Here is a 25,658-nt window from a genome sequence, read left to right as displayed (position 1 = left end):
GGTGGTAAAGATAGCCCAAAGAAATGTATGAAATTGTAAAGCACATTTTAATCAAGCTTAATCTTATCTTGCTCCTAGCCATCCTTTCCTAGAGCCACAGAGAACTCTTAGGAAAAAAAAAAATAAAATAAAGAGAACTCTTGATTTTCACTTTTACTTCTCTTGAAGAGGTGGTAATGAGTACAAAATAAAGAAAAAAGTACTTGAATACTTATATAATTTAAGATGTGCCAACCCTGGAATGTTCCAATCTTAAGCAAAATATAAAATTTATTTTTGTTAATTTTAGTCAAAAAAAAATAAGAAAGAATATATTTAAAAGTTACGTAACTCATACTGAAGCCAGACTAAACACTGTAAATCAAGGCAATGGCTCTACTGAAGTGAAGTATGTTGCAGTTTGGGTGTGTCATAGGACTGATCTGGGTACCAAGGCAGTGGTTCCTGGGTACCAAGCTTGGGTACCAAGCCAGGACCAGCTCAGAAGAATTTACTGTAACTCATGTTTGTATGCAAATCAAGCAGGCAACCCAAGAGAGCTGAGATGGGAACAAAAGATTGTGTTTCTACCCTTACAAATCACAGAGGATCTTCCAGATCATAAGAATTATCCTGTATTTTACTGTGCTTATCTTCACATATAAAATCCTACTAGGAGATAAACAGAGAATTTAGAGGAAGGTAAGATCTGTATATTTAGGAATCTTTCCCATATATATTTTTTAATGTTTATTTATTTTTGAGAGACAGAGTGTGAGCAGGGAAGGGGCAAAGAGAGAGGGAGACACAAAATCTGAAGCAGGCTCCAGGCTCCAAGCTGTCAGCACAGAGTCCATCGCGGGGCTTGAACCCATGAACTGTGAGATCATGACCTAGGCCGAAGTCAGACGCTTAACCAACTGAGCCACCCAGGCGCCCCGTTTTCCCATATTTTTTGACTGCAAATTCGCAATTGTTTTCACCAGAGTCCAGAGCCTACTAGGGGCCAAGAGGCTTTCCTTGGCTGGAGAAGTGTGGGTGGAGCAGGGTAGAGGCTAGAGTGGAGTGGGGCACTAGGGGAGTAAAGGGAAAAGAAGAGTGAGTGGAAAGAGGAAATGGCAGAGATTTCTCCCTCTCTCTGAGGTTCACATAAAAAGGAAACTGGAAAAGCGAGTGAAACTGCAGGGCAATCAGAGTTTCCATGGTTAGGGCAAGCCCAGTGCCAGCAGAAGTGCCCGAAAAGGTCTTTAACCCCAGAATCCTAGAGACCTGGAATCCCATAACCTGAATCCTAGAGACCTGGAATCCCATGCCGCCCCAACTCTGGGAGAAGCGTCTGTACACAAATGCAAGATGCACAGGGAAGGGTGGTGGGGCTCTGGAAGCAAGAGAGAATGACTAAAATGAAGAGCTGGTCAAACATTGGAGAGAAGACCCAGTTGTATTTTAGAATTTATCTTTAAGAAGAGTTCTTATGTTATCTTTATCTTTATCTTTAACTTAATTTAAATTTAATTTATCTTTTAATTTATCTTTGAAAAGGGCACCTGGATGGCTCTGTCGGGGAAGCGTCAGACTCTTGATTTCGGCTTGGATCGTGATCCTGTATCAGGCTAGGTGCTGACCGTAGGAAGCCTACAGGAGATTCTTGCTCTCCTCTCTCTCTGCCTCCCTCCCCCCCTCTCAAAATAAATAAACATTTTAAAAAATAAAAGTGCAAAAAAAGGAAATAAACAGGAGAATGAGATGATACGTAGGGGATACCACTCAGCATGGCTAGGGAAGGTTTCTCTGAGGAATGAGGCATTGGAACTGAAGCCTGATGTGTGAAAATGAGGCAGCCCAGTGATGGGGCTGAGAAGCAGGAAGCAGGAAAGAAATGGAAAGGGAGGAGAAGGGTCAGGTTCCAGTTTGCTCTCTGAGAGTACTGAGGAACTGTCCCTCACAGATTACTGTACAAGTGGAAGGAGGTACAGCTAGAAGAGTGTTATGTGTTGGAGAAATGGGTGGAATTCTGTTCACATGGACCAGAACATGCAATAAAGTCATCTGTGACCTTGTCTTAGTCGACATGCAGGGATGTTTTCTGATGCCTCATCTTGCTGGATTTCTACTAAACCCATTGCTGATAACTTTCTTTTTTCTTCCAAATTCTCCTTCTCCAAACACTTTGTTTTCTCTTATAAGGGGCCTTAGAAATGGTGTAGACTAGCTATTTTCCAAACCTGAGTGCAATACAGAATTACTTGGGTGATCTTGTCAAAAACAGATTTTTCAGGTCTTGGGTGGGGTGCAGACATTTGCACTTTGAAACTTTCCATGAGATTCTGATGCAGCAGGTTTACTACCCTAGTCTTTCTTGATCAGTAATTTCCAAATTATTCAGCAAAACATTGGTTCCAGGAGATGTTGTCAGTGCTCCAAGAATAAAAGGATCTCTTATCAAATGAGCTGGAGCAACAGATTCTCCTCTTAGCATTTCACAAAGCACCCTAGGATAAAGGCTCTGAGATATACTGTGTCTAACAGCTAAACAAACAATAGAATCATACTAGATATTTTTTCTTAACTTCATCTAGAATAGTTTTCCCCAAACAACAGTATGAAAAACACTAATCTAGAAAAACAGCCTTTTTAAAATTTTCACAAATATGTATGTGTATTTTTAAATTATTATATTATAAATTCTATTAAGTGTAACTGGGCATGATACTCTTTCGGTTAAGAAAGCAGCCCCGGGGTGCCTAGGTGGCTCAGTTAAGCTTCCAACTTTGGCTCAGGTCAATGCTCTCACAGCTCATGAATTCTAGCCTCGCGTCGGGTTGTGTGCTGACAGCTCAGAGCCTAGAGCCTGCTTCCAATTCTGTGTCTCCCTTTATCTCTGCTCCTCCCCTGCTCGCACTCTGTCTCTCTATCTCAAAAATAAATAAGCATTTAAAAAATTAAAAAAATAAAGGAAGAAAGAAAGAAAGAAAAAAAGAGAAAGAAAGAAGTCTCAAAGAAGGCATCTAGTCCTAGTTGCTAGTAAAGCTCTGACCAGCCCCACAGCTGGTTCTGAAGGAGCACCTCCCCATGATTCTGCTCTTGTCCTTTCTCTAGTTTCCAAAACCTCTATGCTGTCTTTCAAATTTACAACTCTAGGATCAGCCTGTCCCACATTCCACCTGTTTATAAAACATCTCCATCTAGATGTCCCAGGGTTACTCTCCATAATTCTGACACCAGTTCAATGTTTAGGCTATTTTCCCCACAGCACCAAGCAATTCTCTGGCACCATATGGGCATCCCAAAATTCAACACAATTCCGACACAATCTACCCAGAGATGGCATCAGATTCCACAGGTTAAAGACTCAATCCTACAACACTGCCTCCCCACCCCAAACACACACTTGGAGGCCAGTCACAAGTCCAGATTGTCATCTGGGCTTCAGACCCACTGCCTATAAATCAGAGGTCCCCATGACGTCTCTGCTTAGATTAATTTGCTAGAGAAGCTCATGGAATTCAGGAAATCAATTTACTCACTAGATTACTGGTTTATTACAAAGGATATTAAAAGGTACAAATCAACAGCCAGATGGGTGCATAGGGTGAGGTCCTGAACGAAGGAACTTCTGTCTCTGTGGAGTTTAGAGCCCTGGCACAGTACTGGTGATTGTGTTCCGGTTAAGCTCTTTGAACCTTGTCCTTTTGGGTTTTTATGGAGGCTTCAATACTTAGGCACGATTGATTAAATCACCAACCATTGGTGATTGTGCTCTGTCTCCAGCCCCTCTCCCCTCCTTAGGGATGGGGTTGAAAGTTCCAACCCTCCAGTTGCAAGGCTGGTTACCCTGGCAATAAGCCCTAGTCTTATGGTTACCTAGGGGCTTTCCAAAAGTCACCTCAGTAATGGAACAGAAAACACCTTTTGTGGGGAATAAGCTTAGGAATACCCTGAGCTTGCACCCATGGATTTACAAGGCATAAAGAATTAGAAAGCCACAGGATGAACACACCCAAATTTGGGCAAACAAGATTGGGTAAACAGGGCAAAGGCCCCCCGTATAGGACAAAGATATAGGAATAGAAACGCCTCAGGATGAAAGCATCAAAAATGAGGTAAACAAGATTAGGTGTTCAGGGCAGAAATGCCCCCCCCCCCCCAACTTAGTACAATAGCAGAAAGCTGCTTTCACAGGATGGAAGGACTAAAATAGGTAAATAGGTAAATAGGGCTATGGACCACAGCAGGGTGAAATTGCTAGCAGTAGAGCTAATTAGCAAAAGAAAGGGGCCTTGTTGACCCAGAGGTAGCATGCTCTGTCTTTTTTGTCCCCTAGGCCAGTTTAGGTAAACAGAGGTTAGGCCTCATGTCTGCTGTAAACAACCTTCTGCCCAGCATCAGAATTTTGTTTTGTATTGACCCACACCCCTTACACTGCATATCTTCAAAACCCCTTTCTCCCATGCCCATGAGTTAATGTTCACAGTTTCGTTGTCTCTTTGTGCAGGTCAATCACTCTTATAAGTCTTCTGATCCTAATAAAAACGGAGCAAGGACGCTTACTCGGGGCTCTTGTCTCCTCCCAGACATTAGCCTGTCTTGCCTTTCAATCCTGTGTCTGCTCTCTTGCTGGACAAGAGAGAACTCCAGACCCAGAGTCTACAACAACCTTTATTGCTCTTTTAGGAAATTCCAAGGGTGTTAGGAGCTCTGGGCCTCGAACAGGGATGAAGCCCAAATATATCTTTCTTATTATAAATCACAATATCACACTCTCCAAAATAAAAAACAAAATTCATATTTCCTTCCACTTTCTCTTCTGACTTCCCCAGTTGTGTCAGTGATTGGTACTGTACTAGTGATGCAAATCTCAAAATCTTGTAGTAACCTTTGCTTCCTCATTCCATTGGAAATTCAAATTCTGTTGCCAACTATCCTTGAGTCCCTCAGTGTCATCTCTTCCTTCCCATTTTTTACTGTTAGTGACTGCACTTTTTGTCCTCCTTACTTTATGCATAGATGATTTCAATTACCTCTTCTTGGAATCTTCACTGCACATTGTCTCTCTTCCCCCTATTTTACCTTACTCCTCTGCCAGGTTACTAGGAATCTACAATGTTTTCTTACGATCTATTGGATTAAGAGAGAAAAATTTTAAATAAAATCCCCTAATAACTAGTTCCACTTGCTAAACAAGTTTCTCATCACCTTTCTCCAAGCTACACTCTGTTCATGTTATACCTGACTTGCTTTGTGACATTGTTATGTTTTCTTCCATTTCTCTGAAAGCCCTTCTCCACTCTCAAGTGAAACCTCTTAGACCAGTCATTCTCACATTTTAGTGCTTCTCAGAATTACCTGGAGGTCTTGTTAAAACACAGATCACCAGTCTCTATCCCCATAGTTTCTGCTTCAGAAGAAGTCACTAATTTGCATTTCTCACAAGTACACAGGTGATGCTGATGCTGCCAATCAGGGACCATGCTTTGAGAATCACTGACTTAGACCAATAGCTCTCAGTCCTGGGTCCACATTAGAATCACCTGGTGTAGTGGGCTGCTGTGATGCTTTGCCCAAATCTTCCTCCCAGTATTAAGACCTTTATTTCCCCCAGATGCTGGGGATGTTGGTTGCTGATGGTTCACAACTGTATTCCTCTCTGAGAATTGCCCTTGCACATACTCTTTGTAACTACCAACCCAGATCAGGATTAACACACACACACACACACACACACACACACACACACACACCACATCTCTAAGTACCTAGAAAGTTCTGCTGTGCTCCTTCTCAGTTAAGTCATCAAAAGATAACTTGGATTGCCATGATTAGATTTACCTGTTGAAATTTTAATAATTATTCAATATATACTCTTCTGTCTCTGGCTTCTTCCACTCAGTAAAATTTGAGATTCACCCATTTTGTTCTGTGTGTAGGTAGTTTCTCTTTTATTGTGTGTAGTATTGTATCAGTGTACCACAATTTATTTACCTATTCTCCTATTGAGGGACATTTGTATTGTTTCCAGTTCTTGAATATATTCATTGCTAATATATATCTTCATCCAGTCTGTGGTTTGTATTTTAACTCTTTAATGATTGTAAAATCTTGACTTCATTGAAGTCCAAATTTTTTATTGTTATCTTTTTTGTCTTCTTTATGAACTCTTTGCCTATACCTGAGGTTTAAAAAGATAATGATACCCAGAATCTACTCCAGATAAATTAAATCAAGATTATATGTATTTTTAAAAATCTCCTCAGATGATTCTAATGCACAGCTACATTTGCAAAGCCACTGACTCAGGCCATGAGCTTCCAGAACTTAGAGATAGTGACTTACTTATCTCTGTTTATAGAGCCCAGCACCCACTGCCTTACGTGATGGTGCTTGATAACCCCTCATATTTGATGAACTTACTCCGTCTTTCCCAGGTCATCTCAAATTTTATCTTCTCTATGAAATTCTTCCCTCTATATGACTCCCAATGACATTGTCTTTCTCAGACTATTTTGCTCTATTAGTATTTCTCAATTGTTTAAGTATTTGTATCTTCTGTCTGTAAACAGTTTGCAAAGCTGTTAGTAAAGAGAACATTCGGGGGAACCTTGTTCTCTCTCCCTCCTGTTTCTCTGGGGGAGATTAGCCTCCAATCTCTGGAAGAAACTGTTTTGGAGCATTATCTCCACTTCCTCTCTCCATCCTCTCGTTTCTGCTCTCTCCGGGGTTCTCTCCCACAAGAAGTAACCAATGTGCTTGGTGAAATGGAGAGAGTCCAATGGACATCCCAATCCAAGGAGAGTTGGACATTGAAACCCAGGATTTTTCTATTCATTTTCTTCCCCTAGCTGCTGCAAACATTAGTAAGAATGTCAGGGCTCTCTCATGGCCTCTTTCTCTATGTAACTAGTCAACTAAACTTCTCCATCTGCAACTGATTAAGGAAGTTATATTCATACAGAGACCTGGGTTCAGGCTGTCAAAGGATGATGTGACCCTCACTCAATACATGAACTAAAACAATAAAACTGAACTGATTGCTGATCGTAGTAAAGAAAGCACATAGTAAAGGAAGTACTGGAGGGTACTTTTGGTTTAGAGTTTTCTGACATTTAAAAACAACGTAACCATGTCCTTAATATGAAGAAAACTTAAATGAAACCTTACTGTAACCTAAGAGCTAGCAGCAATCCCCCTCCTTTGGTCTAGGACACAGTGGGAGAGCAGATGTTTCCGTTTTACATTCTTGTTCAGGTGGTTAACTGGAAGCTGCTCTTTGCTGTCCCTGATCTCCTGCATTGATTCTGGTGATGCCTTGCACCACAGTTCTGTTTGCCACCGGTCACCTGGTCACAGCTCAGGGCACAGGCCCTGGTGGGATGTGATGCCCTTGACTGGGCCCAGGTTGGGGAGGAGAATGGGTGACAGTAAGTGTTTATTCCACTGCACTGTTCCTTTAGCTTCTGGAGCACCAGCATGCCGGTGGTCACATGTTCAGGCTTTGAGCAGATAGAAGTTAACCTTTTCCAAAAAAAAAAAAAAAAAAAGGAGGTTAGAGTGGAAGAGAGCCAAAGCATAAGAGACTCTTAAAAACTGAGAACAAACTGAGGGTTGATGGGGGGTGGGAGGGAGGGGGGGGTGGGTGATGGGTATTGAGGAGGGCACCTTTTGGAATGAGCACTGGGTGTTGTATGGAAACCAATTTGACAATAAACTTCATATATTGAAAAAAAAAAAAAAAAAAGAAATGCTCTAATGGAAAAAAAAAAAAGAAGAAGTTAACCTTTTCCAGAGTCCAAAGGGAAAAGCACAGTAAAGGCAAAATCTCTCTGCCGGCTTCCCTTGAATTCTATTCTAGCTTCCTTTTTGGCTCCCCTGCCCTCACATTACTCCTGTTTACCTGTGCTTCCACTGTCTTTTTAAGGAGATCCCTCAGTCACCCTCAGGCATTAACCTGGTGCCAGGGTCAGCCTCTCTCTCTCTCTCTCTCTCTCTCCAGTCCTCAGTTCCTGACGTCTGAATCAGCTGGTTCAGGTCCAGACCGTCACAAATTTCAATGTGTTTATAACTCACTCAGAATCTTGTGAAAAGGCAGCTTCTAATTCATGAAGTCTTGGGAGGGGTTTGAAAGTTTGTAACAAGTCCCTGCTGATGCTCTCACCCGGTTGACCTGCCACCACGGTTTGAATAGGGAAGTTCTTGTAACACAGTAGGGAAGGGTTCATGAGGACAAACAGGGAAGGCAGATGACATGATTAAATTCCAAGACACATCATGCGGATTTGGCACTTAAAGTGGAGTGGGCGCTGGGCTTGGACCCTGCACACCACGTCCCCTTTGTGACCTCATCTGTGCGCTGCAGGCTTCAGGGCTGCTTTATGATTTTAGTGGGCTACAGACATGTTTGCCTTTGTGGATTCCTTCTTCCATAAAAAAAAAAAAGTTAGAAATTATATTTTATGATTGTGCTGGTACAAAGATGAATTAATCCAGGCTGAATTCATTATTGTATATAGTAATCTATATATATTTTCTTATATTTAAAGAAATGAAAATTAAAACTTTTCTGTGGGGCCCTAAAAGTATCATGGGCCTTAAGCACTGTGCCTACTATGTCTAACAAAGAAGCCAACCCCGGTGGGCCTGCCTGACAGACATCTGCCATGAGAAAAGTACTTCTTAGAGACAGAGCCGTTTAAATGTTAAGGGATAAAAATATTTTCTAACTGTCTTAAATTTGCAAAGCATCACCTTTCTGTGGCACTACATTAATATTCAGGACAAGAATTAATTCAATTTGTTCATTCCCCTCCCTGCTGCTTTCCAGATTGTGCTCATTTGGATTTGTCATGAATTAAAGAAAAGGATATAATATTTTAATGGCTATGGCCTTAATTACAAAAAGAGGAGCTTTGAGACTCTTACTCCAGGAAGAACTTGATTACATTTTTAGTCAAGGGCCTGTAGTTCCGCTCTGTCTCCACCTACAGGTATTTTGTTCTTACAGTTCTGAAAATACATAAAACAGAGGCAATGGGAGCCACACTGGTTGAAGTGGGAGGCCTGGGGCCCTGCTGGCACATCTTCTCCTCCATCCCTCCTGGGGAGCCTACAGCTCTGCACAAGCCAGTTTAGAGCCCGACAACTGAATCCCCTCCCACACCCACCCCCCACCTTACACATAAGGAACCAGAGAGCCAGAGAGTGTGATTGTGTCCTCTGTTTTTTAAATCATAAACTTTGATGTGTTTCCAGGTATTAGAACTAGCCTGCCTATTCTAGAATTAGAAAAGAACTAGCCTGCCTATTAGCTTGGAATACTTGGCCTTCCTTCCAGACTGAATAGTTAGTCACTTTGCTACTCTGAATGGTTTTGATCCCAGAACCACACCCTGATTTCCTGGAGAAAAAAAGAAAGGCCGGAATAGAATTGTCAAGGCAAACAATGTCCTACTACCCAGGAAGAGATAATAATAGCACACAGGTACTTAGAACAACGTGGGTCAGGCCTGGTTCTAAACACTTGACACATGTTAACTCTAAATGATTTTACACGGCAGTGCTATGAGGCGAGTGCCATCTTGTCCATGTCCAAGGGAGATCTTCTGCATCTTGTACGGAGTCCCTGGCTTTTCAGATGGAGTTAGGCCATGGTCCCAGTCAGTCTGCCTCCAGAGTCTGTCTTTTAACCACTGTGCTATGGAGAGAGTCCTAAAAGTTCCCATCCCAGTATTGACATTTTTTATTTTAGAAAACACTTATTTCCTTAATTTTTCATTTGGCTTTTCCATTCTCCAAGAATTGAGAATTTTTTTTTTTGAGTGTGGGGGGGCACAAGTGAGTGAGGGGCAGAGAGAGAGAGAATCCCAGGAGGAGCAAAGAAAGAGAGGAGAAGGAGAGAGAGAGAGAGAGAGAGAGAGAGAGAGAGAGAGAGAGAGAAGTGGAGCTCATGCTTACCCTATGCAGGGTCCTTGCTCACCCGAAGCGGGGCTTGAGCTTACTAACCATGACATCATGACCTGAGCTGAAGTCAGATGCTTAACGACCAAGCCACCCACACGCCCTAGAATTGAGGAATTTTTAACATCCTTCCATCGCTAGTGATATTGCTCACCTATTAGCTCAAAATCCATCTGCAGACAAGAACTTCAGATCATGATCTTATTCCTCAGTTTTGTGCTTATGGGGAGCAACTGTGATATAGAACAGTCTTGGGGGCTCAGGGAGAAGCTCCTGCCAGCTGCTGTGAGTTCAGAGAGTGAACCAGGGTAAAGCTGGGTCCTCAGAGCTCTTGCTGTCTGTCACCCCACAGCGTTCCCCACCCAGGCACACTTTCCACGCCCGGATGCTATGTCTGCATCTCAGCAGTTGGACCAATTAGTCAAGCCTCATCCCTGCCCAGGTAGCTGTGCAATACACAGAGCTCCTGTCACCACTGAGATTGACAGTTTCCTAGCTGGGAAGCAGTTGAGTGTTCAGAAAATAGTTTCTGGAGCCAAGCTGCTTAAATTCAATGCTCATCCTATTACTTACTAGCTTGGAGGTGTTGAAGAAGTGGTTTAATTCATCTGTGCCTCAGTTTTCTTATCAACAAAATGGAAATAATTATAGTACCTACCATTTAGCTGTTGTGAAGAAATCAATGAGATAATACATGTAAAGCATGTAAAACAGTGCCTGCTTCATAGTAAATAACTAATAAATAGTAACATTTGTTACGATGAAATGGTTGGCAGCAGGAGAGAAGATAAAGTGACTTTGTATTGTCATTTGAACATATCTTAAGACTAAAATTCTCGAGGTATCTGTCACCACTCTAGTGGACCCCCCCTTTCATTCTATCGTCAAATGAACAGGATTTCTCAGACTCAGAATAAAAGCCCTGATCCACACATGTCCCTTACAGTCAGGTGGGGACAAAGCAGGGCTGAATATGCAACACAAACGTCCTGGGAGTCGTCAAACTCATTCATGCCCCATGAGGCCAACTCATCTATGTCTGTTAATCATAATAGTCTGGGTTATATTGCCAAATCACCTCTGATTCACTGGTTTCACCTCTAACCAGTAGAAAACCTGTGTTCAACTCCATGAACAGACACTCCTCCTTCTTGGCTTAGTTTATCCCTCATCTTAGCTTGTTGTTTTCGGTTCCTGACTTTGTCCTGTCTTGTCTGAGATTCTGTACCACTCCTAAACAATTTCCTTTAACATCTTGGCCTCCCTGTCTTACTTTCTTTTCTTGCAAACAATTTTTATTGTGGAAAATACCACACATAAAACGATACTGTGAACACTGTGCTATGCCTCTCAGTCCCATTCACAAATGAAAGACTTAGTCCCAGTTGCTAGGAGCTCGGCCAGCAAGAAGTCCTCAGCTGTGAGCCTCCTGTGCAGATGGCCGTGGCTGAAGAGAGCTGCTTTGCTCACGGTCAAGACCTTTTCCCAAGGGTGGCTTATATCCAATGACTGTAGGTATACAAAAACCAGACCCATCACCAAATCAGGACAACTCAGAAGGGCCATTCCAGCTTCAAAACTCTCTATGTGGTTGCTTGTGACCTTCACTGAGACCCAGTCTGGTCCTGCTTTCTTCAGTTCCCTTCCATAGGTGTGCTGATTCTAAGAACACTCCCAAATAAACCTCTTACATGGTAATCTCCCATCTCAGAGGCTGCTTCCCCGGGATCTCAACTTGTGACAGATGTACACAACATTCATATAGTTTAAAGAACAATAAAATAGGCGTTCATGTACCCTCCATCCAGCTAAAGATAAAGAATATTTTACCAGTACTTTGAAGCCCACTGTGTACCCCCTGCACTCTAACCCTAGGTAATTACCATCCTGATTCTGGGGGCAAAAATTAAGAAGAGCCGCAAAAACTTGACACAGAAGAGTTTCGAGAGCAAAGCTGGGCTGGGGTGAGTTGTGAATGGACAAGTGTCATTGAACAATATTACTAACTGCAAGCAGGTGGGAGAACTCGGAAGCCTACCTTTGTGCGGATGCTGGGGCAGTGGAAGTTGGCAAGTGAGGAGAGCTAATTCACACTCAGAAGGGAACTCATTTGGGAGAGGAGCTGGAGGTCAAAACCAGGAGACCTGAGGCAAGGTGCTGAGGGTGGGACTTTGCATAGATTGGATGTCTCCTGCATCCTCTTCCTATCCACGTAAACATGTTTAATTAATCACAGCAGCATCTACACATCCTTGAAAAACAGTGATATAAAGAACATATAAACATATGTTTATAGTATACATCTGTCCTTAAGCAAGATTGTTTTGTGCCTGTCAATGCTTCCCAAACTTTTATGCAGAAGGAAGTATATATTACTTTGAAATTTAAATTATATTTTTTACCCACCCCATAACTAGTGTTCCAGTAAAATTGCCATGTGGCTTCATTTACCTGCCTGTGCATTGCTACTGACCCTAAGGGTTATACACATACTGTGTGAGAAATAGAGGCATATGAATTAGGGGAGCTCTTACCATTATTTAGGGCCTTCTGAGGAGGATTCTACAAACCACAAATTGGGATCACTGTGGGGTAATCAGATTAGGGAAATAATATATGAAATGAAACTATGCTAATGTGTCATTTTTCCCAGCTTATACTAATTTTCAAGTTAATATTTCAAAAAGATTCTGAGTAATATAATGGCCAGGCCAAATCAGAAGGGGAGATGTTTAGGTGGATAGACTTTTATTTAAAGAATAAGCTTTTAATTTTAGAATAGTTTTAGATTTACAGAAAGATTACCAAGAAAGTACAGAGCTCCCACATACCCCATACCAAGTTTCCCATGTTATTAACATCTTACATTATTAGTATATGTGTGACAACTAATAAACCAACATTGATTTATTATTTTTAAGTAAAGTCTATGCTTTATTCAGATTTTCTGAAAAAAATTTTTTAAGAAAGAGAGAGTGAGAGAGTGTGTGTGTGTGGGGGGGGGCGTAAAGGGGGAGGGGCAGAGGGAGAAAGAGAGAGACTCTTAGGCAGGTTCCATGCTCAGTGTGGAGCCCGCTGTGAAGCTTGATCCCATGACCCTCTGACCCACCCAGGTGCCCCTGGATTTCCTCAATTTTTATCTGATATTCTTTTTCTGTTCTAAGATCTCACCTTAGAACAACAAGTAAATTATGTTTACTCAATCCCTATCTTCCTACAAATCAAACCACTCAACAAACTGCACAGACTAATGGGACGAATCATTTCTAGGGTGGCAAAGTTCTATGATGATCCTCAGGAGCATTGTGATAAAGGCCAGAAAGGTGACTAACAGTTAATTGTGAGGAGAGTAGAACCTTTGGGGGAATAACGGACAGTTTCATTACAGTGATGTTTCCTTTGAAAGTTTTGGCTTTCTATTAAATAGTTGATATCAAAATGAAGAGCGTTACTAATTCAAGAAGGGAATCTATCCTTGAGGAAGAACATGAAGAACAAAAGCTTTTCAGAGACTTTCTATATGTGTAAAAATCTGTATGTATCTGTCCTAAAGCATTCTGTTATATACTATGACCTTCAAAGACCTTTGAAGACTCTTGGCTATGGTAAACGACTCATACTGCCTGGATTCAGATATTTGGCTCCATCACCTATTTGGGGCAAGTTCCTTAATCTCTGTGAGACTTAGTTTATTCATCTGTAAGATGGGATAATAAGAGTAGGCTAAAATACAAAATTGTCCTTCTGATAGGTTATGAACAGTCAATTATGAGCAATTTCCTACATTAAATCTGACAATTTCTACTTCAAAAGGTTCTTGAGAGGATTACTTGAGATAATGACAGGCTTAGAACATACTTGGGACTCAGTGGAGACTCAATATACACCAGCCATGATTAACATATACTATTTTCTTCTTCTCTGCAAGTTTTGAATATGTAACATGACAATTTAGAAAAACTACGCTCATCATGATTAAACCCATGGATGGTAGGCCCACTTCTTGCTATAGTCAAATATACAATGAGTTTAACTTAGTCCTGCCTGAAGTCAAGGGAGCAGATCAAATCAGGGCCTGGAAAGGAGAGAGAGTGGCACAGTGCTTCGTGGCACGATTTGAGGAGCACTAAAAGATTTCTCTCACCCAAAACATTTCCCGGCATATCCTGACCATCTGAACATCTTCAACATTTGTTCTTTTATACTTAGCATTGCATCTGCTAGTGTCCACTTAAGCAATCCAGATAGCTTACTTATATAAACGTATGCACATAACAAGACACTGGGGGGAGAAATTCACCACAGAACAGATTGGGTGAGGTGAAGATGAGCAGTGTAAAGACCCAAGTCAAAGTTTTCACTTGTGAAGACTGCATCAAGACAGCTTTGGGCAAGGCTATTCTCAAGAGGTCCTCCATCTTATGGTACTTTGAATTCATTGTATAAATACATTTTGTGGAATAGGAAGGAAGAAAGAAGAAAGGACAAACTGGTTTACATGCTTCTCTGGCTCCTACATGCCGTTGTTCACTTCCTGAAGTGAGAACAGAGGACAGCTTTCCTCTTCTCTCCTCCCCTTTCCTTTCAGTTTTCTCTAGCAAGAATATTCCTATTATTTTAACCTTAGTATTTCTCTTTTCCCTCTTTCTCCACCTTCCTACTAATTATTATGTATTGGTTCACGCATGACATTTTTGGTATAATTAAGTACCTAAATTATTCCTTAGAAGTAAAGTGAAGTAAGAACAAAGAAGAAAAAGCACATCTAATTAGGCAAAGAGCAAGCTGGAGTTGTCTGGAGAAGGAGCGCGTTCTCAGAGCGCCATTTGAGGTCACTCATTTTTCTTCCTCTCCCCACTTCTGCCTAAGCACTGCTTCCCTACTGAAATAGGAGTTTACTAACTACTTTATAACCTGTAGCCAATACCACACTACTGGTCTTTTCTTCTTATACATATGACTTTTCTTTGCAACACGGGCCCCGGCTACCAGCTGCAAGTGCGTCAAGTTAGGCAACAGGCTCCTGGAGTCCTGTGTCCTCAAGCAGATAAAGCTTCCTCAGACACCATGAAGTCCTGTGCTCTGCCACTTGGCAGCTGTGTGACCTTGGACAAGTTACTTAATGTCCTTGTACCTCAGTTTTCCTTATGCATATATGTTAAATCGGGGTAATAAAGTACCTCCTTTATGGGGGATTTTAATGAGAAAATAACTGTCAAGCACTCAATAAATGTTAACAATGACTGGGATGATTATGATAATGATGATGATGAAGGAAATATTCACGGGGCCACTTACACAAATTTTGTGTATGTGTCTTAATTTGTCTGGTTCCCCAGAGTGTCAGTGGAAAGAATTTGCCTCATGGCCATATTTGGTGTTCAGTCATATAGAGAAATATTTGATGTATTCACAGGAGGATGGGTTTAGGGAAGCCAGATTAAAGAAAGGGCAATGGGCCATCTGAAATAAAATTCCTCATCAAGAAGTAGAGAGTCTGTTACATTTAGAGTACTTAGGTCAAAGTCCGAGTTAGAAGGTAGAAAGAGGTTCCAAATACAGTGTGTGGCTGCATGTGAACCCACCCTGACTCAGTGTCAACCTTGCCAGGCTGCAAAGTAAGAAAGAATTATATCTTTGGGAATCCAAAAAATTCTGCTGTAGGAACTCCTCTAAAGAGCTTGACAGGAAAAAAGGGCAGGAAGCATTAATCAGTCATTGCCTCCTGGGAGCTCATAGTCAAATATAGACATACAAGAATGGGACACACAGATAGAACAAAAGAATTACAAATGTATCACGTATTTATCCACTTACATGATGTGTTAATCAAAAGTAAAGGTACTTTAGAAATGGATCCCATAAGATTAATGCCATAAGATTACCTAGTAGATATTAGTTTTAGTTAAGGTAAAAGACAAATGTCAGCTTACATTTAAAAGTGGCAAGGTTTGTGGGATAAATTTATTTTAGATCTTGGGACAATTTTACTTTAGGTCTTGGCCTATTTTAGATTCCACTGGAGGCTGGATCAAAGGAAAGGATCTTGGTTGTTGTGGGAGTTTCATTGTGTCCCTCAAAAAGATATGTTGATGTCCTAGCACCAGCACCTGTGATTATAACTTTAATTGGAAATGAGGTCTCTGGAGATGCAATTGAGTTATGGTGGGGTCATTAGGGTAGCTCCTAAACCAGGATGATTGGTGTCCTTATCATCCTGGTTAGGATGGGGCGCCTGGGTGGCGCAGTCGGTTAAGCGTCCGACTTCAGCCAGGTCACGATCTCGCGGTCTGTGAGTTCGAGCCCCGCGTCAGGCTCTGGGCTGATGGCTCAGAGCCTGGAGCCTGTTTCCGATTCTGTGTCTCCCTCTCTCTCTGTCCCTCCCCCGTTCATGCTCTGTCTCTCTCTGTCCCAAAAATAAATAAATAAACGTTGAAAAAAAAGAAAAGGAAAATGTTATGTGAAGAAAGATACACAGGGAAACACCACATAATGATAGACACAGAGATGGAACAATGTAGCTGGAAACAAAGGACCACCAGAGGCTGGGAAGAGGCAGGAAAGGATTCTGCTTAGTCTTGGAACATATACCTGCTTACACCTTGATTTCAAACTGTAGGAAAATACATTTCTGTTTTAAGTCACTCAGTTTGTGGTACTTTAGGACAGCCCTAAAAAAGTAAATACTGAGAGATGCTGATGTAATAAGTATTGGTACCATCAATTTACTATTGTGAAGTAGTTTTCATATATATAATATATATATATATAATATATATTATGCATCTTATATATAATTATATATAATATATATATTTGTTATGTATCATATTATATATATATTATTATATATGTAATTTATTATAAAGCAGGTTTTTTTCCAGGTAGCTAGTAATAGCTTTTTTAAACCTTTAATGTGCCTTTATAAATAAAAGCTTTAGTAGGTAGTTACTCTTAATAACAATATTAGAATCTATTCTGTATCTAGCAACCAGAATTTATTTAATCTAACAACTTCTTGCTGGTCAGCCCTCAATCTCTCCACTTCCTGCCTCCGACATTGCCACTTGTTTCTACCTCAGGGATGATGGGTCCTCATGGTCCTTCTAACCTACCATTCTGATCTTGTAGCATTTCCGTTGACTTCATGCTGTTCTTATTGGAGTCTGTTGGATATGGGGTCTATTCCACTCTGGTACAGTTAAAGAACTCTGTGTTTTACATTGTTTCTTAGATTTCTGCTGGCAAAACATTTCAATACTGTGGTTTCCCCCCCTAATTCTGACATTTTAGTAGGAAATCTTGTTTTTTTGAGACTTTTCTCACATGTTTCATTAAAAATGCAAGTGCAGGGGCGTCTGGGTGGCTCAGTGGGTTGAGTGGCTGGCTTCGGCTCAGGTCATGATCTCGCGGTCCGTGAGTTCGAGCCCCGCGTCAGGCTCTGTGCTGACAGCTCAGAGCCCGGAGCCTGTTTCAGATTCTGTGTCTCCCTCTCTCTGCCCCTCCCCCATTCATGCTCTGTCTCTCTCTGTCTCAAAAATAAATAAACGTTAAAAAAATTAAAAAAAAATTCAAGTGCAGGGTGGTCTTGTCTGGTAAGACTCACAGGAGACACTACACCTGAAGCCCGCCCCAGCTAGGAGCCTCATATAGTGCTTTTAGTCCACGATGCTTTTGTAGCTCATTAGCTCAGGAGTTCTCACTTGGTCACTGCAAGCTAAGCACAAAACAAAGACTGCTTTTCTGTGGGGACTGAGCCCCAGAGAGTCCTGAGGTTGAAGCCTAACTCTCGCCCAGTGTCCTTTAGGAAGCCTTTGCTCTGGTTCTTTCTAGTGCAACTTTAACCACCACATCATTATGCCAACACCAGGGCCTGCCTTAGTCAAAAGCAGACTGAATTTTGCTTCTAGTTCTGTCCTTCCCTTTTCGGGCTTTTCTATCAACAACTTCCTGTTTCTTATCCTTCTGACCTCTTGGGGAATGCTCTCTCTTTGAAAATCTGACAAACCAGTAGAACCAACCGAGTAATGAGAATTAATTTTTTCATGGAAGAAACCTTCCTACGTGCTTTTTAACAGGGGTTTTATAAAGATGATATGCTAATTTTAGTGGTAGGTAGGATCGGCCTTAAGAGAAAGGGAAGATTGTTTTGCTTTCTTTTGAGCAGCAGAGGCCTTATAGTACAGTTTCGATGTATATCCTATTTTAGTCTTTCACATATTTTTAGAGAATACAAGCCAAAAAAAAAAAAAAGAGGCTTATGTTTATAGTGTACTTCTACTGTTAACACTGACTGCAGTCCAACAGTTCTAGCGGTTATTAGCGTTCATGGTATTTTCAGGCCCCACCAAAAGAACATCAAGCTTTTCCCTTTCTTTCAGCATCTGCTCGGTTGCTCTGTATTTCCAAGGACTATTAAAAGAACTGATTTGTATATTTGGTTCAGGAATTCCAAAATAACCTAGAGCTCTCATAATAAGCAGACTGCTGGCTTGTTTTTTTTTTTTTAATCAAAGCAATTATAAGATGCATGACAAATATTTTGTTAACTGGCCATTTTCAAAGGGACAAATGGAGGGAAGAGGCACAGGGGTGACAAAAAGTTCTCAAAACTGTGATTTCCAAGTTTCTGAGCTTTGACCTAAATTGTTAAGCAGGGTTTCAGAATACACTTGACCTCTGAACAGTACATGTTTGAACTGTGCGGGTCCACTTATACGTGGATTTTTTATAGTATAATATTGTAAATGTATTTTCTTTTCCTTATGATTTTCCCTTTTTTAAAATTTTTTTTAACGCTTATTCACTTTTTTGAGAGAGAGACAGAGTGTGAGCAGGGCAGGGGCAGAAAGAGAGGGAGACACAGAATCTGAAGCAGGCTCCAGGCTCTGAGCTGCCAGCACAGAGCCCGATGTGGGGTTTGAACTCACGAACTGTGAGATCATGACCTGAGTCGAAGTCGGACGCTTAACCGACTGAGCCACCCAGGTGCCCCTTCCTTATGATTTTTCTTAATAACATTTCTTTTCTCTAGCTTACTTTATTGTAAGGATACAGTATATAATAATATAACATGAAATAATGTGTGAATCCACTGTCTATGTTATCGGTAAGGCTTCCAGTCAACAGTAGACTATTAATAAACTTTTCAGGAAGTCAACTTATACATGGGTTTTCCATTGTGTAGGGGTTGGCTCTCCTAACCCCCGCCTTATTCACGGCTTAACTGTATGTAATTTTTATTCTTCTGTCATTCCTTTCTAGTAAATGCTGAAGAGTAATAGTGTACAACCTGCTTTTAAAATAATGATTTGGATATACAACTTACTGTTTATAATGCATGTTTATTAAGTGGCCGAATACATTGTCTTTAGTTTCTTTATTTTTCTTTATCAACAAATGTTTACTAATGACACTGAATTATATTCCAGGCAGAGTGCTAGAGATGCAAAGATAAAACATAGTTCCTGTTATTGAGCTGACAATATGTATCAAGCTAATAAATAATTGCCACATAGCTTGAAAAGTAACAAAAGTATGTATTTGTTAAAGGGACAGTACGGCAAAAAAAGGACCAATGTGGATTTGATAGACTGGAGAGGATCTTGCAGAAGAGGAGGTCGCTGCGTTGAGTATTGAAGGAAGATTATGATTTTAACACACAGATGGGAGTGGTAGGGGGATGGAAAGGCAGCTCTAGCAGAAGGAACAGTCTACACCAGAGCAAAGAAGTGAAAGTTGGAGAACATTTAAAAGTCATTTTGGACTGGACTGACATCTGAGGAAGTCATGAACTGTGATGCTCATGGAAGGCAGGGGGATCCAGTCCCAGGGTACCTTTCTCCATCTTACTTAGGAGTCTGTAGAAAAGGCAGAATCTCTGAAAGCTATTAACAGAAATGCGCATGTTATGAGAAGTGGATATTGGATTTAAGAATGGTGACACCAGAGGGGGTAGACCAAGTAGGAGACTATTTAGTGTTAAGGTGAGTGTAAACATGATGAGAGCCTGAGGTAAGGCAGTCAACACAGGCAGGAGAAGATGAGGTAAAAATAAGAGATGTTTAAAAGAGAACATTTAATAACTAGTTGAGCCTTGGGAAATACTGACATTTGAAATGTGGGTGAAGCAGAGAATGAGAGGAGAAGGCATTTAGATAAAGTAGAAGGAATGGGCCAAGGAGCAAAAGTTGAACCAAGTAGAAGACGGTATTCCATAGCACCCAAGTCTCAGTTTGTACATAGGCAGAACAATAGTAAGTGGTGTTCATTCACTCACTCTTTGACACATATTCTTGGGTTTCTATTGTGTGTCAGGTTCTGTCTACATTCTAAGGACACAGGGATGAATAAAAGAGATCAGACTTTGCTTTCCTAGAGCCTATAATCAAATGGAGGGGAGACAGATAATACAGAAGTAAACACACAGATGAACAATAATTTGAAATAGTTATAAATCACCAAAGGAAAAGAAAGCAGGGTTATGTGACAGAGCATGACTGAGGGGATGAGTGCTATTTTAGACTAGGTGATCAGGAAAGGCCTTGCAGAACGATGATAAGGGGTCAGCCAAGAAAAGATCTGAGGCAAGGGGTTCCAGGTGGAGGATATAGCTAGGGCAAGATTCTGAAGGGGAAACACGTGCAGAGGAGAGAAGGAAGCCTGGTGAGGCGGTTGGTAGTGTGCTAAAGGTGTGAGTAGAATGAGATGGGTTGGAGCAGAAGCTGAAGCTCCATCATGGAAACCTCAATGAACCATGGTAAACAACTTGGACTTTTTTCTAGATGCGATGGGAAGCTATTGGAAGATTTTAGACATGAAAGTGACATGGCCTGATTTATGTTTCCAAAAGCTCACTCTGGCTACAATGGAAGAATGGATTGTAGTGGAGTCTTGGAGACCATTTGAGCAGTAGTCCAGGTAAGAAACAACTGTGGCCTGGTCTTGGGGTTTGGCAGCACAGACGAAACCGATTGTGGATATATTTTGGAAATGGAGTCATTAGCATGTTCTGAAGGGTGATTTTGGTAGAGTACCACTGTGTGGATGATGATGCACTTTTACTAAGATGGTGGAGGCTTGAGTGGGAGAGGTCAAGAGTTCTATTTTTCATTTGTTAAACCTAAGGTGCTTATCACATGAAGATGTCAAGTGAGTAGCTGCATATGTGAATTTGGAATTCAAGGGAAGATGTAAATTTGGAATATTGTAGATGTATAGATGTATTTAAAACCACAGGACTGGATATTACTTTGGAAGGAGTGAGGCCACAAAAGAAATGGTGCTCCAGGACCGAACCTGAGATAATTGGATTTGAGCTGGGAAAAAAGATCCAACAAAGGAGACTGAGAAGGAGTTTTCTGTGACATAGATAGAACCAGGATGGTATGGTGTCACTGAAGTCACAAGAAGAAAGCTAACCACTGAGGGAGGGGTGATCACCTGGGTCAAATGCCATGAAGATGTGGTACAAAATGAGGACAGACTTAATGCCACTGGTGACTTTGATAAAAGGAGATCCAGTGGAGTGGACAGATAAGAAACTTGATTGGAGGGGCGCCTGGGTAGGTCAGTCAGTTAAGTGTCTGACTTTGGCTCTGGTCATGATCTTGCACTTCGTGAGTTCGAGCCCTGCTTCAGGCTCTGTGCTGACAGCTCGGAGCCTGGAGCCTGCTCCGGAGTCTGTGTCTCCCTCTCTCTCTGTCTCTGACCCTCCCCCACTCATGCTCGCTCTCTCTCTGTCTCTCTCTGTCTCTCAAGAATCAACATTAAAAAAAATTAAGAAAAAAAAGAAACTTGATTAGAGTGAATTGAGAAAATGAAGTGTGGACATACAGGTTGGGTCTTTTAAGATATTCTAACAGTACAAGGAAGAAGAGAAGTGTGATGTTGCTAATATTTTCTGAACACTATCTTGTGCTAGGCATTTCTGCATATAGTATTTATAATTCTCACAACAATTATACAAAGTAGGTATTTTAATTTTCACTGTTTAGATAATTAAATAGAAGGTGAGGGTGCCTGGGTGGCTCAGTCAGTTAAGTATCTGACTTTGACTCAGGTTATGATCTCACAGTTAGTGGGTTCAAGCCCTGCTTCAGGTGCTTGAGCCCTGCTTTGGGTGAACAATGCTTCTTTCCCTCTGTTTCTCTGTCTCAGCTCCTCGTGGGATTCCCTCTTCCTCTCTCTCTCTCTGCCCTTGTTCACTTGTACCCCTCCCCCCCATAAAAAAAGAAGAAGATGAAAAGGATAAGAAATGTCCTGAAAGCCACAGAGCCTCATTCCATTGCTCCATAGTTCTACCATAGTAGCAGATCACCCCACTGATGTGATTTTCCAGAGATGCCCTCTGGATTTCTGACCAGAAATAGTTTTCCTGAGGGATTAAAAAAATCCATTCTTGAAAGTTTTTCAGACTTCTCTGTTATTAATTAAAATGTCAATAACCAAGGGAAAGGTAACATCAAATAGTTCATAATGTGGATTCCTATTATTTTAAGTACTATTGATAAGCTCATTACATCCCAATTTTTCTCTTCAAAACGTTCCTTTGTGCTCTGGAATCATACTTCCAACTTGACATTTTTTTAAAAAAAAGTTTATTTATTGATTTTGATAGAGAAGGAGTGAGAGAGCACATGCAAGCATGCATGGGGAAGGGCAGAGAGAGAAAGGAATAGAGAGAATACCACGCAGGCTCCACACTGTCAGCGTGGAGGCCGATGCAGGGCTTGTTTTAAAAAATGGTGGGATCATGACCTGAGCTGAAATCAAGAGTCCGACGCCTAACCGACTGAGCCACCCAAATACCCCCAACTTGATATTTAAATGGCTTACAGGCACTTAAAAATCAACATTTGCCAATATATCTTGACTTCCACAACCCCTCTTCCAATTTCCCATCCTGTCAGTTGTCTGTTGCAGAAATCTGGTAGTCATCTTCTAATTCTCTCTTTGCTTACCCCTCACATCAGATCTGTCAAGCTATGTTGGTTCTGCCTGTAAGAGAGACTTTAAATCTGTCTGCCTGTCCCCATCTTCGGCATCTTTACTGCTACCCCAATCAAAGTGGATCCCTCCCACTCATCATTTCACTATGACTCTTGGTTTCCTTCTGGCACTTAGCTCATGTTATTATCATTTGTTTAATTTTTTTGTTTGCTTACTTTCTGTTTATGCCTCCTTCTAGAATGTCAGTTCCATAAGGCAGGGGCTTTATTTTGATTACTGTTGTATCCCCAGTGTTCACCACAATTAGCACAATGTTAGGTACATGGGAGATGCTCAATAAACATATAGGTACTTGAATGAAAGGTTTAACGAGCAGGTAATTTCCCCGTGGGTGGCAGGCACTGAAGGGAAAGAAACAGCCCCCGTCTAGTGTGGCTGAAAAATAAAATGACAAAACCCGTGGTCATCAACGTCAGGCTCTCCCAGAACATGGGGGTGAGGGAATCTGAGGCACCAAGGTAACTGGGGCCATCTCCCTGCCAGTGATATCCTTTCCTTCTCTGACTCTGGGTTAAGTTGTACATGGCAGTTGTCTGACAGGGCAATAAAACACACAATAGCTTGTTGGTTGGTAGTTTGCAAAGCACATTAGGTGTGCTACTTAGATGGCCTGTGAGACAGGGAATAGGTTTTACAGGAGGGAAGAATGAAGGATAAGCGACTATGTTGTCGAGTGGATAAGGGCTGAAACCAGTGTGGGACCTATAGCCCTGACTCTTCGCAGTCCACATGCTACACTCACATTTTCTACCAAAAGGACATCATACCTAGCTTCAAAGTGCAACAGTGTTGTAGGGTCAATGCCAGGCGACTTGCCTAAGTGTCAATCTTTCTATTAAAAAGGGACATCTACTTTAAAATTTCACTTAGAATTCATCTTTCTCATTTCTGAGAACCAGGAAAAAACCCTGAAAACTGTAATGATTTATCACTTACTGAGACTTGTGCATATAATGATCTCACTCTTCAAAATGACCTGGGGAAATAGGTAGAAGAGGTTTATTACCCTCATATTTGAGATAAGTTATCTGAGTCTTAGGAAGAAAAGGGCTCAAGGTTATCCACTTATGGAACGTTGATTAAAAGCTTGGGTTCTTAGAGGAACACCGTCTATGTTTGATTCCTGGTTTGGCTGTTTATTAGCTATGTAATCTTGGGCAAGTTCCCTAAGTCTCTGTGTCCATTTTCCTCATTTATAAAATGGGGGCAATAATAGCATGTACCTCATCAGGTTATTGTGAGAATCATATGTGTTAATCCATGGAAAGCATTTTGTATCATGTGTGGCACAAGGTAATTCCTCAATAAATGCTGGCTATTAAAAAGTGACTAAGCCAGCCCTTGGGTCCCGTTCTTCCAGCTGCGACTTGGTGGTCTTCCTATCGTTCAAGTTAGACCCAATCTTAGAAAAGCAAGTTGAAATCATTTTCTTTTGAAATGCTCTTTCAAGGAGCATCTGAGGCCAAGGATGTCTTGTTTAGATTCTTACTTAACTCATAACTGTATTGCAGAGCACAGGTCAGAACTTAATGTTGCTTCATCTTATGAAATCCCCGCAGAGAATGTTTTGGCAGAGTGTATGCTGAACATCACAGTATCAACATAAAGAGTTGCCCTTTTCCATTTTCATTTTTTTTCTCCAGAATTTCAGACATGGGACAGATGTGGCCATGCCTTTTTGGGTTTTTTTGTTTGTTTGTTTTGTTTTTTTTTTAATTTTTTTAACGTTTATTTTTATTTTTGAGACAGAGAGACAGAGCATGAACGGGGGAGGGGCAGAGAGAGAGGGAGACACAGAATCTGAAACAGGCTCCAGGCTCTGAGCTGTCAGCACAGAGCCCGACGCGGGGCCCGAACCCACGGACCGCGAGATCGTGACCTGAGCCGAAGTCGGAGGCTTAACCGACCGAGCCACCCAGGCGCCCCTGTGGTCATGCCTTTTTGATATGACACACGCTTGGACTTATTATGTGTCTAAGGAGAAATCTCTCAATTTCATATGTTTAATGTAATGTGATATTAGAGGATGCATCGATTATCTATTGCTTTTTCTGTCTTTTTAGGACTGTGTCACAGAATAAAAGGCAGGTATATTAGATTACATGTATATTTTGGACAGCATGGTTTGTAATGTTAAACAAAACAAAACAGAAAACTTGAAAACAACCCTAATGCCCATGAAGAGGGGAATGATTACATGAAATTTTAAATACCCATTTTGCAGAAAATTAGGCAACAAAAAGACTGAGTTACAAGCTGGAGGAATACCTGTGACATACTGCTAAGTGAAAACAAATCCTGTCGCAGATTATGTCCTTAGCATGATCCTATCTTTATTGAAAAACCCTAAAGTCAACGTAAATGTATATCTTTCTATGAGTATGAAGAGGCATGAGAATATGGGGGTGAGAGAATCTGTTGGAACACACTAGTAGTAGTGGGAGGGATTGTTAGCCTGCAAGAAGGTGAGCTTTTATAAAATTACTTCGTGACATTAATCGGCACACAGGCATACGTTGCTTATGAAATAAAAAGCCTAACAAGAACAGATTTTTAAAAGTGTTTTTCTTTAGCAGTGGCCACTTCATACATTGAATCTCCCAAAACCCATTGATTTTGAGGAAGCATATTGATAAGATGTCTCGAGGCACCCAATAGCGAAGCTGTTTGTCCTGTTTAGGAATCAAACCTCTGACCTTGGTCTCAACAGCACAAAG

The 25,658-nt window shown here is 41.2% G+C and overlaps 1 protein-coding gene across 1 annotated transcript in view; it reads right to left on the bottom strand.

Annotated features, from left to right (window-relative positions):
- Window positions 1–5,910: 5,910 nt before the first annotated feature.
- MET (MET proto-oncogene, receptor tyrosine kinase) overlaps window positions 5,911–25,658 on the bottom strand; it is a 145,732-nt gene continuing 125,984 nt past the window's right edge. Inside the window, exons 21-22 of the transcript XR_006212123.1 lie at window positions 11,969–12,181; window positions 5,911–7,491 (exon numbers count right to left, since the gene is read on the bottom strand). The gene's annotated coding sequence lies outside the window, so the exon portion shown is untranslated. The remainder of the gene's footprint in view (window positions 7,492–11,968; window positions 12,182–25,658) is intronic.

Source organism: Panthera tigris, chromosome A2 (genome assembly GCF_018350195.1).
Source record: "Panthera tigris isolate Pti1 chromosome A2, P.tigris_Pti1_mat1.1, whole genome shotgun sequence".
Taxonomy (NCBI): Eukaryota; Metazoa; Chordata; class Mammalia; order Carnivora; family Felidae; genus Panthera; species Panthera tigris.
Note: the sequence above shows the minus strand (reverse complement) of the source record. Positions and strands in the feature narration are given on the sequence as shown.